Raw genomic sequence first — 18,996 nt, 5'->3', positions numbered from 1 at the left:
GAGTAAGAGTTACAGAAAGAAGGTGATGTGATGACTGAAACAGGAAGAGACTTCAGAAGACACGACCCTGCTCGCTTTGAGAATAGAGGGAGGGGCCACGAGCCAAAGAGTGTAGGTGGCCTTTAGAAGGTGGGAAAGAAGAAAATGGCTTCTCCCCTGGAGCCTCTAGAAGGAGTGAAGTCTTGCCAACACCTGATTCTAGACAATGAAAGTCATTTGGACTTCTGATATCTAGAACCATAAGATAATAAATCTGTGTTGGTTAAGCCACATCATGGGTGGGTAATTTGTTAGAACAATGGGAAACTAGTAAGTTCACTAACGATGATTAAGGGAAATGTAAATGTTTGAATCATGTACTTGGGATCTGGCCCATATGGGTTTGAATCTTGGTTCAGCCATATGTCAGTTGTGTGGCTTTGAGCAAATTATTTATGCTCTCTGTGACAAAGTTTCCTTGTCTTTAAAATGGGTACACCTATATCACATCAAGATTTATAATAATTACATTAATTAGTTCATATAAAGAGCGGAGAACAGTGCCTGCTACAAAATTAATCATCAATACATATTAGATATTTTAGGAAAAAATAAAAAGTTAGCCAGTGCATAAATTAAGAGAATTTTGTCTCAGGTAATAATTAGTGATAGGAACTTAAAACTCATGTTATTGGTCTCCATATTGTCACATGAAGGCTATAGATTCTATGTTAGTATAGCTCTCAATTTCCTATCAGTTTTGATTCTCTGTCCAGCATTGTGATAAGATTACTATCCTCCTCTGCTTAGTTCTTTAGTTCATTATAAAGGAGATTTCTGGCTTCTGAGCTCTAACTTACAAACTGAAATAACATATCTACCCACAAAGTCTATAAAGTTTGTTAATACTGGGTTTTACATCATTTTACCCAAACCTTCTGTCTGAGACCAAGTATCATTAAAAGAGCCGTCATGCCATTTATTGTTTTCATAAAGAAAAAGTAAAAGCATTAGAGGAAACATGGACAGAAGAGTTTGCTTACCTTCAAGCGCCTCTTTGGGAGGTTTCTCAACAGAAAACATGTGGTTTCTTAACGTGTCATCAACTCTCCTATGGACTGCACTTGGAAGTTTGGAAGTGTAGATAGTACGAAAAACTGAAGTTTGCCCTAGTCATGCTTTGGAGAAAACTTTCAGAGTCTTCGGTTGGAGAGGCAATAATAGCAACAAATCATCTGAACAAAACCACTTTACAATGACTTCATGAAACTCAAAAATGGAGACATGAAACAAAAAATAATCAGATAAGCACAAAGTGATCCTTTTTGTCCAGGTGAATATGTCATCCTGGTTGGTGGGAGAAGCAAAAGTAAGAGAGAACTCATTTTTTTTTCACCTAAAACTTTCAAAGATGCTTGAATTTTTAACAAATCATTAAAATTTTCCTGAGTAGTGAATATCTCTTTATCACAACTATACCCAAAACAAAAGAGTCAAGGTCTAGCATTAGACTAGGAAAGGCTCAATGAAGAACGTTGGCAGTAAAATTGACAGAGAACCAAATTATTGAAGAACTGAAAATCCAGAATCCTTTTCACCTTTTTGGTGAGTGGCCAGTGAGCTCAAAATTACTCTAGAAAATGTGGACTGGATTCTCTGGACATATTACAGAAAACATCTGAACAGGAAGGACTTAATTCTCTGTAACTTGTTTCCATGATTTTTTATTGTATTTTATTGTTTGTGCTATTAAACTTGTCTCCACTTTTTTCACATCGCCCACATCCACTAAGCACCCCCTCCTCCCTATCAGGCAATCCCCATATTGTTGCCCCTGTCCATGGGTCATGCATATATGTTCTTTGGCTAATTCTTTCACCTTCTTTCATCCAGTTCCTGCACTTCCTCTCTAACAGCTGTCTGTCTGTTTGATGTACTTGTGTTTCTGTTTCTATTTTGTTCACTAGTTTATTTTGTTCATTAGATTCCACTTATAAATGACAGCATATGGTACTTGTCTTTCACTGACTGCCTTATTTCATTTAGTGTAATATTCTCCAGGTCCATCCATGGTGTCGCATAAGGTAAGAGTTCCTTCTTTCTGCTGCATAGTATTCCATTGTGTAAATGTACCACAGTTGTTTCATTCACTCATCAACTGAGAGACACTTAAGATATTTCCAAATCTTGGCTATTGTAAATAATGCTGCTATGAACAGAGGGGTGTATATTTTATTTTGTATTGGTGTTTTGGGATTGTTTTCATGATTTGTTTGAAATTTTTTTTTGATTTAATGATCACTGAAATAAATATTTTCATACAACAAGAAGCCAGAATTATATATAGAATCACAATTAATTAATATGAAGTAGCCTAATTATTTTATCAGCTTTATTTCCAAAAGTCAAACTCGATTTGCTGTATTGGCACAAAAATTCAAAGAAAGAAAAAAGATGTAAAGAATTCTACATTCATTTACTGAAAACTTATTTTAAACTTTTTTGAAAATTTATTTTAAAAATTAAAAAAGTACAGCTGGCATTCAATATTATATTAGTTTCAGGTGCATAGCACAGTGGTAAGATATTACATAACTTATCGAGTAATTCCCCAGTAAATCTAGTACCCACCTGACACAATACATAGTTATTACAATATTGTTAATTATATTCCCTGTGCTGTACTTTACATCCTATGACTATTTTCTAACTAGTAATTTGTACTTTGTAATCCCTTCACCTTTCACCTAGTCCCCAACCCTCCTCCCAGTGGCAACCATCAGTTCTCTGTATCTGTTTTGTTCTGTTTTGTTTGTTTATTTTATCTTTTAGATTCTACCTACAAGTGAAATCATGTGGTATTTGTCTTTCTGTGTCTGACTTATTTCACTTAGTGTAATACCCTCTAGGTCCACCCATGTTGTTGCAAATGACAAGATTTCGTTCCTTTTATGGCCGAGTAGTAATTCATTGTATACATGCACCACATCCTTACCCATTCATCTATCGATGGACGTGTAGATTGCTTATATATCCTGGCTGATGTAAATAATGCTACAGTGAACATATGAGTGCATAGATCTTTTTAAATTAGTGTTTTAAATTTCTTTGGAGAAATACCCAGAAGTGGTATTCCTGGGATATATTCTAGTTCTTTCTTAAGTTTTTTTTTTTTTTGCTTGCCCTGGCTGGTGTAGCTCAGTGGATTGAGCATGGGCTGTGAACCAAAGTGCTGCCGGTTCTGTTCCCAGTCAGGGCACATACCTGGGTTGCAGGCCAGGTCCCCAGTGCGGGGGCATGCAATAGGCAACCACACACTGATGTTTCTCTCCCTCTCTTTCTCTTTCCCTTTCCTGTCTCTAAAAATAAGTAAATAAAATCTTTAAAATAAAATTTTTTTAGGAACTTCCATACTGTCTTCCACAGTGGCTGCACCGATTTACAGTTTCACCGACAGTGCGTGAGGGTTCTCTTTTCCTCACACTGTGCAGTATGTAGCGTGAGGCACTGTACTGACTGCTGAAAGATGTTAAATTCCTTTTAATAGTGGATGGAAAAAACAGAAACATTATTAGAGTTGTACAATTTGTTTACTATGTGGGAATGTAGGAAAACAAGTACATGGATTCCACATATTGCCTACGAAGGTAAGACAACAGAAACTTCCAAGCCGAGGACAGACAAAGGCAGTGAAGCGGTAAGAAAGACTTTGGACACGGGTACCCAGTGCAGCTCTTGAAGAGTTCTTTTTAGGTCTGAGATTGTGATAACCCACAAAAGTGTGATGACTATGAGTTGAATGTCTTGGGTTCTCACTATTTTATTTTATTTTAATGTATTTTCTTCTCATTGAATGATTATCTCAGGAGTCAACAATTTTGACAGCTTTGACATATTTGTATTAATATTCTTCTAGGAGAAATAGTCATTTAGAAAACATTAACTGCTACAAAATGGACTTAAATTACCCACTGAGACCCTTAAACTTCCATGGCAAATAAGAAAGAGCCTTCAATGTGTTTGCTGCTCCACTTGTGGGCCTAATCAGCCTGCTTAGCCTAACAGGATGGTCAGGGTACTTAACTAAGAGCCAGGGAACTCAGTTCTACAGAGCAGTGTGCCGTGAATGTGGGGTGAGGTAGTTTATGGCCAGTGCTCACGCGTTCATCCCAAACTGGTTAACCGGTAGAGTTTAAAGAACAACAATATCGAAATTGGCTTGGAATAATTGATGACATATCAGCTGAACTGTTAAAAACGTCTCTTCCCACTAGGAAGCTATATATCCATCATGAATAAGCTTACTTTTTTCTTTGATTTGATATAATTTCTCTCAAGAATATTTTTTCCCTCTGAAACATAAAGAGGAACTCCAGGAACACATTTTTGATGGAAGTGATAGAAAACTGGTATGCTTTAAAGAGGACACAAAATGAACTAAACTGACTTCAAAAAAATCATGCCTATAATTTCACTATACACATAGGTACCCAACAGGAGAGAAAGAGAAATTGAAGCTATACCTTTTTGCTGAAGGTTGTTTGGTATGAGGGTGGGATTAGGAGGGCGTCCACACAACACAGACCTTGAGAGAAAAAGGAAATGATTTTTAAATCAAATCAAAAGACAGATTAAAAAAAAAGACAGATTTTAAAAATATAGTGATTACACAGGATCTTAAAAAATATTTGAGTATAATTTATTGTAAACTTTTGTGAATCATTTCCTCCGATGAAACAATAATCCTTCTGACCTTTGAACTCTGTCTAACCTTTGGAAAGAGTGCTGTGTGTGGACCCAGTCCTTGCAGAGCTGTGAGAGTGTGTACTGCAGGTGACACTTCGGGATCAGTTTTCCTATTGCCTCTTCTTTCTTGTGCATTGCAGATATTGTATCTCTAATAGTTTCCATAGAAACAGTGAATTTGGACTTTCAAAACTGTGGTGGTAATGGGCAGAAGAGTAAGGAAGATAGTTTGAGAATGAATGACCAGTAGATATATTAAAACAAAGTAAAGGATGTTAAGTGCCAAACGACAGCACAAAAACTTCATAGGTGGAACATGAGGTTTTACGAACTCTGTGAGTGAAGTTTGGGCATGATAAAGTTGCAAATTAAACGTCTTGGAGTTAAATGCCAATCCTAAAATATGTGCGCATATTTAGAAATGCATATACAATGTCTTAGAATTCTATGCTAGTCTTCTAGCCATCACATGCTTTACTCACTTATGTAAAAAGGCACAATAAAATTGGTGATACATTCCTTCTTTCAATAAACATGTATAAAATGTGTATTGGATGCCAGGCTCTCATCAAAGTGTTCCAGGTACATCAGTCAACAAAGCAGAAAAGAACCCTTCACTGAGCTTACATTGGGGTGGGTGTGTAGACTGTAAATGGAGTAAAACTATATAAATTGGCATGTTGTGTGAAAAAAAGGAAAACTTGAGTAGGATAAGAGAGCTGGGGTTTCAGGTTATAACTTTGACGAGGGTGGTCAGGAGAAGCCTTACTGAGAGCAGGAGGAAAGACGTGAAGGAACTGAGGAAGTACTCCATTGAAATATCGGGGGGATCTCTCCAGGTGGACAGGACAGCGCCAAGGAGAAAGACTCCTGCATACTCCTGCGGCAGCAAGGAGGCCGGAGGGGAAAAAGTAGGCTGGAGGGTTGTAGGTTGCAGACGTAGGTGTCAGCCAGATCACTCAAGTTTTTAGGACAATATAAGGATTTTGGCTTTTACTCTGAGTAAAAGGAGCAGCCATTAGGCCACTGGTTTTCATAGTCCCTGAACCAGCAGCACTAGCATCACCTGGGGAATTGTTAGAAATATGAATGCTCAGGTCCCTTCTGAGACTAAAATTTCTGGGGATGAGGCCCAGAAGTCTGTGTTTTAATAACTGCTCCAAGTGATTCTAAGACATGTTAGAAGTTGGAGAAATGCTGCACTAGATGGTTCTAAGCAAAAAATATCATGATTTAACTTGATCATTTATCTTAATAAATTGTAAGATGGCTACATTATTCATACTCCAAAGTTGGGCCTTTTTGTGAGTAAAAGGGGAACTAACAGTTCATCAGCTGTGATTTTTTCCAGGGTAAACCAGGACATATGAGGCCACAAGTCACTCGTTTATTCTGTAAGACATTATAGGCTCTTCTTCTAAAATGAGATCCAGCCTCCAGAACAGACTTCTGTGAATGGAGGAGAAGAGGGAGGGGAAAAGCATTGTAAAATGTAGCTTCCCATTCTGGGAACTTTTCGTTCTCATTAGCAATACCAAGCCTGAAGTTCACAGGGACAATATCTCACTTGAAAATATAGACAACTTACCACACATGTCTGAAATGGTTTAAGCTGAAGCTGGAGCTACAATGGGATTTTTATGGAAGCCTGACCTTTGGTCTTGCTTATTTCATTACCAAGTATTTTACTGCTGACATTTAGTCTGGGCCAGAGTTTGTCCCTATGCATTTGGAAGTCATGACATTTTACCATGTGGTATTTTGCTTTTGATTAAGGTGCTATCGTATTAGTTGCCTTATAAATTTAATAGTATTTAAATATTTTATACAGACATGCTCTTTTTAAAAAATCTGGCTACATAAAGGTACTATCTAATGTAATATAAGATATTTAAATGAGGGCTCCCTCAACAGTGAAATGTGGCTGTTAGCAAGGGCGGGCTGAGATGCATTCTGAACAGGCCCCGCTGTAGACATCACGTGGGAGAGGGTGAAGCGCAGGGCCTGTGATCAGTGCCTAAGCCCCTTGTACTCCTGTTTGCTCCCCGTGACACTGTGGAATACTGCACGTCTCGGGAGACCTCATTTCAACAGGGCTGGACCCCAGTCCGAAAGGGAAGATGGCAATCTTCACTATTAAAAATGTTGCCCAAGGAAAATGTAAACCAGCTAAAAATAGAAACTCATAATTGTAGCTGGAAAAGAGATAAAAGATTGAATCTGATGTTTCTCAAAGGCAGTCCACAGACCACCTGTGTGAAGGTCACCTAAAAAACAAATTAAATATACAGACCATCACAGGCTGCCTGCCAGGCCTGCCAAATCAGAATCTCTGGCCCAGGGTCTCACACTACAGTTTGTGAAACACTATGATGTGCACAGTGTCCAAAAAAATTATTCAGGGCACAAAAGCTGAAGATAAGAAAAATTATAATGCTAAGATAACTTTCTATGTTTAATCTATTTGCGGTTTGAATGACTGTAAATTAAGAAGAAAGAGGGAAGAAAGAAGCATACTGAAACCCAAAGGACTTACTGCAGTGAGTCTGAGGAAATGTTAAAAGCTTGAGAAGCAGCCAAATAATTGCTGAGGGTGGGAGGTTTGTGGCGCCTGCTTGGAGCTCTCTTGGGGCTAACTTCACATTGCTAATTTACAATCACATGCTGCATCTGTCACGTTTACAAATCAATGAGAATGCCCACCCTTTAATAGCTTGCGGTTACTTGCAATGGTTGCTCAGTGTGGCCCACTCAGACGAGACCTTTCAGGATGTCAGGAAAGAACCCTGGTGACGGACATTAACACACACACACACATTAACACACATACCCTTCTTTATGTCACTTCCAATTTACTTTATCTTAAATTGTCAGCAAGAGGAAATCACACCCATATTAATAACTAGAGGCTTGCATTTATGCCAAGAAAAATAAACCCTGCTGATAGCTCTGCAGACAGCTGGTTAGCTCTAAGTAGAGCCAAGGAAAAAAAAGACATGGCTTTTTGTATTTGTGGAAATTTTATAACGCTTAGGGAAGGGAACTGGGTGAATGAGTGGTTTCGATGTCTTTGTTTAGAAAGGCATTTTGAGAAAATAATCAAGATTTTCATTAAACATGATTTTTACTCTAAACAGCAGAAAAATTGAAATACTATTAAGACAAAGTCATGGTAAGTTTCAGCCATCTGAGAATCTAATTGTGTGAAAGAAAGAAGATCTAAGGCATTCCTTTTACTTTTCTAAAGACAAATGAAGAAATTAAGATGCTGCCTCAGTCAATCTAATTCTGATCAAAAAGCAAGAAATTGTTCACGGTGAGAAGTGGGTAAGTGGAAATAAATGCTGGTCATAACCAGACATGGGTCTCAAATATTTACTTACAGGAAAAGTACTTACAGGAAAAAAAGCAGGTTTGGCTTTTGTATGAGCCTTCAAAGGAAATGTTGCCCAAGGAGTGTGCTAGGAAAATAAACCTCAGCTTATACAAGCTCCCTTCAAATGGGGAAGAAAATATTTCTAAGTGACCTGACTTAGCTGCACAAGAAGCTTTCTAAGAGATGGGGATATGAAAGAACATGTGGAAGAGGTAGAAGAAAGGGTGCACAGTAAGATATAAAAACAAAGGAGCTGCCTCCGCGTGGAAAAGCAGCGTCAGGAAGGTTGGAGGCCAGAGTCACTGAGTCTGGCGGATCTGCTGAAGACAAGAAAGGGCTTTGCAAGCTGTGTTCAGAGGCAGACTGTGAACAAAGAATGGATGGAAGCATTGCTGGGGAAAAACTGTACAGTGTTAACACACCACCGAAATGTTTACTGGATTATTTATTCATCTCTATAAACCCTGGACCCAGCACAGTGCCCGTGACCTGTCAGGTATATCATAGGTGTTGCAGAAATGGATGAATGAAGCATTCAGGTCATGCGGACGATTTTGAGAGTAAAATAGGGGTAGCATAAATGTGATTTTTATAGAAGAAATTTCAATACCAAAATAAAACATTAAGTTAATAAAAAGGACTTGGTTATTTTAAAATTACATTTCTCTGTAGACTAAGAAGAATGACATCCCAAGAAACAAGAATCTGCAAATCTGATGTCACAACTGTCATTAACTATGTTTGGAATCAAAGTATAGGAGTTTCAAAGATACAATCATAGCACTGACCCAAAATTTCTAAAGGGGAGAGGTGGACTTGGCATGTTTCAGAACAGTGGTGTGACTATTTCTGCCATAATTTTATGTCTTATGAAGCAGAGTACTTGGAATGGTTTAGATTTTAAAATGATATTTAGAATTTACTAAAAAAGTGTAATAAAAACTAGTAGAATTTATTTTTATAGGATTAACTAAAGTCTATTCATGTCAGAAATGCAATTGTTATGGTGATTTCAGTAGGACATCTTTTATACTTCAGAGAAAAACTGGAGAAGGGTTAATTAGGGGATGATACAGGCAAGTGGACTCACAATTTTTAAACCTACTCCAATAGGAACAAAATGGAAGGAGATGCTCCCAAGCTGTGCAGTATGACTCTGCATTTGGCCTTGTCTTGTTCACTGTTTTGATCAACAATTGGAATTAAAAAATGAACAAACAGAAAAGGTACTTGTAAAATTTGAATATGGCACAAAGCTGGAGACAAAAATAATACTATACTGCCGACCCAAGCAAGATGGCATACACTCATTGTGTTAGCTTGGGCTGCTATAACAAAGTAACACACTGGGAGGTTTATAAACGACAGAAATGCATCCCCCACAGTTCTGGAGGCTGGGAGTCTGAGATCCCGGTGCCACCCTCCCTGGCCCCTCTTCCAGGTTTCAGACTGTCGTCTTCTCACTGGTCCTCACATGTGCAAGGGCTGAGAGAGCCCTCTGGGTATGTTTTATAAGCCCATTAACACCATTCATGAAGACAGAGCCCTCATAACCTCGTCACCTCCTAATGTCCGCACCCCTCAGTATCATCACATGAGAGGTTAGGATTTTAACATTCAAATTTGGGAGGACACAAACATGCAGTCCACAACACTCATCTTTTCTGCTCCTCCTCATGAAGTGCCACTGACTGCACACTCTAGCAACCCAAGACAAAAACCAGAGGAGAACTCGGAAAGGTGGTGTGGCAGTCTGAATAACATCCCCTACCCCAGAGATGTCTACACCCTCAAAGCCAGAATCGATGAACATGTTGCTTTACACGGCAAAGGGACTTTGCAGGCATGATTAAACTAAAGAGCTAGACATGGGAGGTCATCCTGGATTATCTAGGAGAGACCCTGTAGTCACCAGGATTCTGATGAGAGTGAAGCAGGAAGACAAGAGTTAGAAAATGAAGACTATGGCATGCTGGGAATAGGGAGTTTGAAGAGGATATGCTGCTGGCCTTGAATGTGGAGAAAGAGACCATAAGCCAAGGAACGCGGCCAGCCATTAGACCCTGGGAAAGGCAGGGGACAGGTTCTCCCCTAGAGCTTCCACAAGGAACTAGCTAGCCTACACTTGGATGTTAGCCAAACGAAACACAATTTTGAACTTCTGACCTACAGAATTATAGGAGAATAAATTTGTGGTAGTTTGTTATAGTATCAATAGGAAGTTAACACAGATGGTAAGAGGAAGGAGAACTATGTAGGGACTCCAGAACTGAAGAAAACACAATGTCAGGGTGTCTCGTGGCCCCCATTCACTATCCAACAGAAGACGATTCCTGCATATTCCAGGCCTTCCCCTAGTAGCCTCGCTGCCCAGTTAAACTCATCACTTACCTTGATTGAACAGGGGAATGGCTAAAATAAAATATAATGACAATACTAAATGATGTTGAAATGTGGAAGAACTGGATCCATCGTATAATGTTGGTGGGAATATAAAATGGTGGTCCATTCTCGAAAATAGTTGGAAAGTTTCCTATGGTACTTTACATGTTGTACAACTCTCATACAATACAGCATTTTCCACAGAGAAAAGAAATCTATGCTCAAACAAAATGCGAATACAGATATTCATATGGCTGTATTCAACATAGCCACTGGAAACAGCCCCAACGTCTTTCAACAGGTGACTGGTTAAATTAACCACGATATACCTACAGCATGGAATATTACCCAGTAATAAAAAGGATGGACTGTTGATACATAAAACACCTTGAATGAATTTTGTCAAGGGTTGGGGGTGGTGGGAGGAGACGAGTGTGGCTATAAAATGGAATTAATAAGTAATCATTTTGGTGCTTGAACTGTGTTTTTATGTTGATTATATCAATGTCTTTATCTTATAATTTTTCAAGATGTCCCCACTAAGGGAAACTTGTTAAGGGTATATAGGATCTCTTTGTATTATTTTATGACTACATGTAGCTATACCTCAAAAAAAAGTGTTAATATAAAAAAAGACCTTGTATAAACAAAATAAAAAAAATTATAGGTGATAGGATGTTCAGCAGTGCTCCTAGTAATGAATTCTCTCAGTTATTGTCATAAAAAGCTATTATTTATCTTTTGTTTTTCACAGGTATTTTCACTGGGAATAGAATGCTGGGATGATCTTTTCGGTTTTCTTCCTGCCTTAAAGATGTCACTCTATCATCTTCTGGCTTGTACAGTTTTTGATGAAAAATGTTGTTCCTTTGTATGTAAAGTTTCTTTTTTTCCTCTGAGTTCTTCTACAACTTTATCTTTGATCCATAGCTTCTTAAATATGATGCATCAAGATGTGAGTTTTTTATTGTTTTGTTCTGCTTGGGGTTTGTATACCATTTTAGCAATCTGGAAAACCTGAGCTAAAAGTCAGGTTTGTGAGGATACATTCTTCTCTCAACTATATAATTCAGTTGCAGGGAAGCAATGACAAATTAAGAACCTCTTGAAAATCCTTTCCTTCACCAAAGCACCAAGAATAATGCTAAATGGTCCAAATCAACATTTTTAAATCTTCAAATTAACCAAAATCTTATAACAAAACACGGAGCACTTATTCAAGAAAAAAAGGCTGAATCTTGGTAAGAACAGCAAGAAAATTGTGTATGAATTTGTCTTATATTCATCCCCTTATTCTCATCTTGATGGAAACCTTGGAAATTATCACTCTTACGGCCACGATAGCTGTGAAAACCAGAGTCTGGCAGCGACAAAAACCATAGCGACAAGGATGGTTTGGAGCTGCCCTAAATTCCATATCACTAACGGGTTTTCACTTTTTGCCTTGTATGACAGCTCTCTGTAAAAGTTCATTTTAAAGAATTTGTCTTTATTTGATGTGACTCAGAACTCACTCACTGAGAAAGACCCTATCTATACTGTTTGGTGAAAATATAAAAAGTTTAGAAAAATTTGTTAGACAGATAGTATAAAACAGAACAGGAAGAAGAAAGGGAAGAAGGAGAAAGATCATCTTTGACAGCTGTAACGATAACAGCATTTACAGGTATGGGGTAGAATTAACAGAGATGTGTCAAATCATAAAAGGGCTGAGAAGGGATCATTGTATTTCACAATGTGGATATTATTCTGTGTCTGAGAGAGAGTGCTGTCAAGACAGTGGGAAGGGCAGAAGTGTGATTAGAGGGAAGGTAAGAAAGAATGGGAAAGCAAATATAAATGAGTACAGACACTCTTAGAATCATGTTTCTGGTCTCTCCAATACGTTAGCTAACCACATTTTGTAGGTGTGGAATGGAAACCCTAAGAAATTGATGACAAAACAAATAACTAGTTACTGGCAATCACAACTGTTCACTCTCATTTTAAATATTCATCAGTCACATAAAATTGCTTCATTCTGAAAAAAAGGTAGATTATTTTTATTTGTTATTTGTTAAAAGCAGACATATGGACTTCAGAAATAAAATATTTTTGCTTTCTCCAAGAAGACGTCTGCCATTATTTTGACTATGATATTGTGGGGAAGACAGAAATACAGAAATTGTTTCCCACTTCCCCTTTCATGCTGCTCTGTGTTCCAGAAAGGTAGCGAGATTTCTGCCCCTCAGTCACCTTTATACAGACACCATATTCAATGATTCTTTGAACTAGAAATGATAACAGCAAAGGGACAATTTAATTTTTGTATTCTGGTCACTTTTTTCTGTACTTAACCTCACAAAAGAATATTATCTCTGGTTCTTAAATCTTTTTCTCAGAGTGAGTTGTATTTTGTTTTAGAATAATAGGAATTGAATTTCTCTTTTTACTCAAAATCAAAGTCTTCCAAAGGCCCCTGTGCCACCCCTCCACCTCTTACCCGTTTTTGATGTTCTCCAGAGAATATAGGCGGGTGAATAATATCAAGTTTTTATCTAAGTATCACCCAGCTCAGCACGATCTCATAGAAGAAAATGGAAAGAATAATCCACACTGGTCAAGGAGCTAAAGACTAAACTTGATCCATAATTAAACAAAGCATTCACATGGCTGAGCAAAGAGCTTGCAGCTATTACTAATCTCTCTCTCTCTTTTTTTTACAAGGCTTATCTCCACTTGAAAGCTTTCTTTTAAGACATTTCTTTGGCAAGTAGTCTAAATTATTTGCTGCTTCCAATATTAATTTTTGTTATATGTTTCTAGAGTATTCTATACAATGGGATAGAAATATTTTATGCAGGTTTTTCATTAGGATGAGTCAAAGTCACCATGTTAGTAATAATAACAAATAGATACATAGCACACATATTCACTGTGTAGTTCTGGCTCATTAGACAGAATCTGTAGAAAACAGCAATCAAAGCATCGTTTCTTTGAACATTTACTTTAATTATGATACTATGTGCTACATAGAATATTCTAGGGGTGTGTAAAGGATTTTAAGATGAAAAAGTATAATTATGGTAATTATGATTTGAGGCTTTCTTGAGTGTTCTTAGGAGGTATGTGTGCCATAAAAATATTAAGCAAAAAAAAATGAAGGTTCTGAGTGTGAACAAACTTTCATTTTTTAATAGTTCTCATCATAGTCAGTTCTGCTGTCATATTAGCATATTGCCATTTTGGCTTTTTTCTTTTTCTTAAAAATATTTGCATAATTATGTAGAGTGCAATCTCTCAGGTTTTTCTCGAGGATGGAGCTCTTAGTACTAGGGGACATAAACTTCTGTAGATATTTTTTACTTTTTGGATCCAAAAATAAAATAAATGTATGTGTTTTTTCTCTTACATCTTGTTCCTTTGTGAAGTGGAAAGCTTTGGCACTTTAGAAAATGAATGCAAAATTATCTTCTTTTCCTTCTGAAATACCCTATATGCCATGTAAAAATACATAATGTATACACAGGTTTTAGGTTTTGTTGTGATGATGGATAGTTTATAAAATTCTGACTTCTACATTTCTCAATTTCTATTGAGATACATAAATGAAGTATGAATACATAGTAAAGAATAGAAAAAATTAGTTGAATGGTGGACAAGCTTGCAGTGATCCTGAAGTAATATACACACACACAAACTCACTGATATGCACGAATGTACACTCACATATGATGAATTGCCTACAACTAGAAAAATATTTCATAAATGCACAATAAATATTTTGAATAAGACTTCATACCAACTTTTAGTATAATTATTTTATGACCTTTATAGAAGTAACTACTCATATATTTAAAAAGAAAAAAAGTGAAGCACAATGGAAAGTTGCAGAGCTGAAAACAATTTACTGCAAATCTCATCACTCATCACTCAACATTAGTTTTGATGACCATCAGCCTAGCCTCCCTTTATTCACACAAAGCAGACTACAATACAGGAATAGTTTAGACAATGAAATAGTATTGTGCATAGTATTTTAAACTTGAAATTATACTTCATTTTATTGGACTTCAATTGAAGAAAAGGAAACTAAGGAGGACTTAAAGAATTACTGAGCCTAGTATGTGCGTACTGGTATGTTAAGACATGCCTCATAATGGTAGCTTTAAATTGAGAATACCAAAATTTAGTGTCTTTTATTTTTAGCAGAAATGAGCAGTTTAATAAAATATACTATACAGAATAGTTGGGAGAGTTGGAGAACCAAGTTCATGTCCAAAATTCAATGAACTCTATACAGAAGCATAGCAAAGATCTAAAGTGATTAGGAAGTCACTACCACCACTACCACAGTTCACATCTGAACTAGAAACGTTATATGACGAGTATTACTAAAATCTAAACATATCTAGCTATCCATGCCAGATACAGAAAACCAGACAAACAACGACAAAACTAAATACAGCAGGGTTTGTTTCCACTTCTGCATGGAACTGAAGACTCATGTGAAAGCTTCTGTCTAGTAGACCCTGGCCCAAGTGCCTGCCAGCGAGCTGCCAGGCGGCCAGAGAAGCAAGTATTCTGCACTGTTCCTCCAGGAAGATGTGACTGCAATATGGAAATTTATATTGTGGGAACTTTGAAGGATTGGATAGTCACATATAACAGTTATCCTTTACATATCTCCTCTTTATTGATCTCCTAATTTTCTTTTTTCATTATATACTTTTTCCTTTTAAGGGACCACAGCCAATAATACTGAGAAATTGTACACGGGAGGAAAATTTTGAGCACTTGCATAGTTAAAAGAGTTAGTTTTAACTAATACTTCAAGTTTAAAATATATTTGACTCCCTGCTAAGAAATATGAGGAAAGTATCACTCAGACTTCCTCCCACATTTGGTCTTTTAGCTTTCATTTTTAATTATGTTATCATTTTAACTTTTCCAAGAAGTATAACATTCACATTAGATTATATAACTATAATTACTTCAGTTCTTTCCTCTTCAATGTTGGCGTAAATGGATTCAGATCTCACTAACCATGCTTTTTCGCAGCTTCCATGCTCTTAAACTCTGTGTGTGTGTGTGTGTGTGTGTGTGTGTGTTGTTTCCTCTTCGGCTAAATCTCATTATGCAAGAGTGAGAAGTTCTGCCTTTTACATTAAATATAAAGGACAGTCTCACTAGATGTAAATTCTGTGTAACATTTTTTCTTAGAACTTTATAGCTATTTTTACAGTTTTTCTGGAACTAAAGATTTCTTTGGAGACCTCTAAAGACTGCCTTATAGTCCCCTTTGAAGGTGACTTACTTGCTTTTTCATTTATTCATGAATGATTCTATGATTCTTTATTCTTAAAGATTGAGGAATTTACCAGAAGGTATGTTTTCATATCAAACCCTCTGTATCCACTTTTCCTAGAATGCCACGAGACTCATTCTGTAGATTCAAGCCTGCTGTGTTTCAAAACAGTTTGCTTTAATTGCATACTTGACTTTTGTAAGACTTGTTCTGTTTTTAGGCACATGAATTATATATAGTTTAGTATCCTTTGCTGTATCCATAGTTTCATCTGTAGTCATGTCCGTGTTTCATTTTGGTTTTCACTATATACAGGGTCTGGCACAAATACACCCCTGTTTATTACATAGAGTGTTTTATTACAAAATCATAAGCATATAATTCTGTAACATAACAACATCACACTCAAGAACGGCACATGACATTTTACGTGAAATGTTCACATTGCTCTCCTTCTCATATGAGACATTCGTGTACCCTACCAACCTCACTCAGTGGGGTTACTTCTGCCAGGCCCTGTACTTTATTTAAGTGGTCTATGTGTTTGACTCGGTTTTCAGTGATATTCATTTTTATGCGATGTTTTTAATGTGACTTTTGGAGCCATCATATTTTTCTCATTCACTTACATTTCTTTCCTAAGATCAGTAAAATCACTTTTCAGCATTTTCTGTTTTTTACATTTTTTATTTGAACACTTATAACTCTTTTTCCATTTGTAAAATTTAAAGCAGTTATATAGCCTAGAATTTCTTTATGTTTTTATGACATTATCTGTGTTTCTTTGAATAATTGTTTTTATATCTCTTCCTCATCAAACTTCTTTAGTGCTTTTAATCTTTTATAAGAAGTATGCTTTAATGTGTGGTTTTTACCTTGGAGTTTCGGTGGTTCGTTGATAGGAGACACATCTGGATGACCCTGTAGGCCTTTCCCCTTTTGATAGCTTAGCTGAGAGCTGGTCCATCCAGAACAGCTCTCAGCTAAGAACAGAACTGGTCTGCAGAGAGCCAAGTCTCTGGCTCATGTAAGCAGTCTAGGCATGTAGGAGCGCTTCCAGGGCTCCTGGTACGTACGGCTTGAACTTTGGTGTGCATAATCCCTGGTGTTGTTCCAGAGCCTAGAGATAACTTCGTATATTTCCTGTTGCTCAGTGTAGGGGATCAGCAAGCACTACAACCCACGGGCCAGATCCCGCCTGCTGCCTGTTTTTCACTGGCATCTGAGCTAAGAATTGTTGTCACATGTTTATGTAGTTAAAACATTCAAAGAAAATTAATAATTCCTGAACCATGAAAGTTACATGAAATTTAAATTTTAGCGTCCATGAATACAGTTTTGTTGCAACACAGCCCTGCTCATTTATTTATGTCCTGTCTGCAGCTGCTTTCACTCAGAGGAGAGTAGTTGCAACAAAGAATATATGGCCCACACGGGCTAACTCTCTATGAAATAGTTGCTACCCAGTCATTTACACAAAGAGTTCGTCTACCCCTGACTCGGAGAAACGAGATGGTCCCCAGCCTCCATCTGAGGCTTACCCATGAACAGGTAGCACGCTGCTAGCACACGCTCACTCTTGGTGTACTCGGTTGCATGTCCACCATGCTGACCTAGCCAGACCCTTTCTCCTAGAACTTGGGCTTTGATGCATGCAGAACATCTGTGTCCATGCCATGTTAGAGAAAAATGAGAGTGTGAGGGCCTGTACTCACCCTACTATTTCTCAGCTGATAAATTTTCCCCTGATAAATTGTGTCGTATTGGGAACTTCAATGCTAGCGGTATGTGCCTGTGACAGTCCTGCATGTCATCCCTCATCTTTGAACATTAACAGCTGCTAGTGGGAAGGCAGGTGGAGTCAGTGTGGACATGTGGTGGCTGGAAGACCTAAAAACGTTAGAAGCCATACACAGATTCTATTTTGTTTTGACTTTTTTACCACACTTTTTTGTCTTGGTCCTTCATGTCTATCTTTCCCACCATGCTGAGATATCAAACTGAATCTCGATGGGGACATTTAAAAAAATCTTTCTAGACCAGCCTAGAACTCTTGTAATTAATCATGATCTTATAATTTTCCTAATTTTATGTCTTCTTAAATATGAGAACATCTATGCATTGTAGCTGTTCCCTCATTTTATCATTTGCAATATTTGGCAAGTGATTTTAAAAGCTTGTTCTTTGAGCCATGATAATTTTCTTTCTACCCTGATGATGGAATGTTCTTTTTTCTATCATTAGTTGTTTGTTGTTGGCAAGATTCGAAAAAGCTGAGGGAAGAAAAATTTTCTTTTGCCATTTTAAAGTAGAAACTTCAGGCTGTTTTATACCCTTATAATTTTTTTATTATCATGTATAATTGATCTTGCTTTATGCCCCTAAATTTAATATCTGTCCTGACATTAAACTACTAAGATTTTCTGCTGTATGTGCAAGAAAAATCACTAAGACTTATTTAAACTGATTTGACATTCTTAGGACTATCCTCTCAATTGGGTATACTAGGGTTATGCTAATAAGAGTGGACAGTTAAATCCTCTGTAAATATAACACCCATTATTTCTTCTGCTAGAAAGAAAATAATAATAACTTACAAATAAACCTGAGTCACAATTACAAAACACTTCCATCAATTTCTCAACATCAGCCACTAAGAATTTGCTCTCATTTGTCCTTTAAAACCAAGTTAACTTATTCATGCTATCTTTTGCAGGTTGCCATATTTTGGAATATATCGTATATACCTCTTAAAATACTTCTTAGAAGTTGCATGTGTAAAATTTTCATGTGAAATATTACAGAATGAAGCTTATTTTAAATTATCAATTACACAAAGATGTCAGGATTTACTTTTCTTTTTGTTTTTAAAAATAAGATTTCTTTGACAAAATGTTTTACGAGTAGTAAGCCAAGACTGAAGAAACAAAATGCTTAGGAATGTCAATTGTATATAGAATGACAATTTGGATGACATAAAAAGAGAGGTTTTTGGGTTTTTTTCTTAAAGGAAGACTGCTTCAATAACAGTCAACCACAAGACATGAAGCAGCATAGTCCCGAGACCTAGTAGCACCTTTGGGAGTTAGAACAAAGACAAGCTTTAGATATTTATATTATCCTGAGTACAAGAAAAAGTCAAAATATTTACAGAAAGATGTGAACTATGCATGAAATTTTTAAAACTTATTTTCCTTTTATTTAGGATTCTTTGATGTATAATAGA

General features: G+C 36.9%; 1 long non-coding RNA gene across 1 annotated transcript in view; it reads right to left on the bottom strand.

The window, feature by feature from the left end:
• Nucleotides 1–1,250: 1,250 nt before the first annotated feature.
• LOC128780774 (uncharacterized) overlaps nt 1,251–18,996 on the bottom strand; it is a 38,714-nt gene continuing 20,968 nt past the window's right edge. The window contains exons 2-3 of the long non-coding RNA XR_008426780.1: nt 4,503–4,564; nt 1,251–1,326 (exon numbers count right to left, since the gene is read on the bottom strand). This is a non-coding gene — a long non-coding RNA (uncharacterized lncRNA). The remainder of the gene's footprint in view (nt 1,327–4,502; nt 4,565–18,996) is intronic.

This window comes from Desmodus rotundus, chromosome 1 (assembly GCF_022682495.2).
Source record: "Desmodus rotundus isolate HL8 chromosome 1, HLdesRot8A.1, whole genome shotgun sequence".
Classification (NCBI taxonomy): Eukaryota; Metazoa; Chordata; class Mammalia; order Chiroptera; family Phyllostomidae; genus Desmodus; species Desmodus rotundus.
Note: the sequence above shows the minus strand (reverse complement) of the source record. Positions and strands in the feature narration are given on the sequence as shown.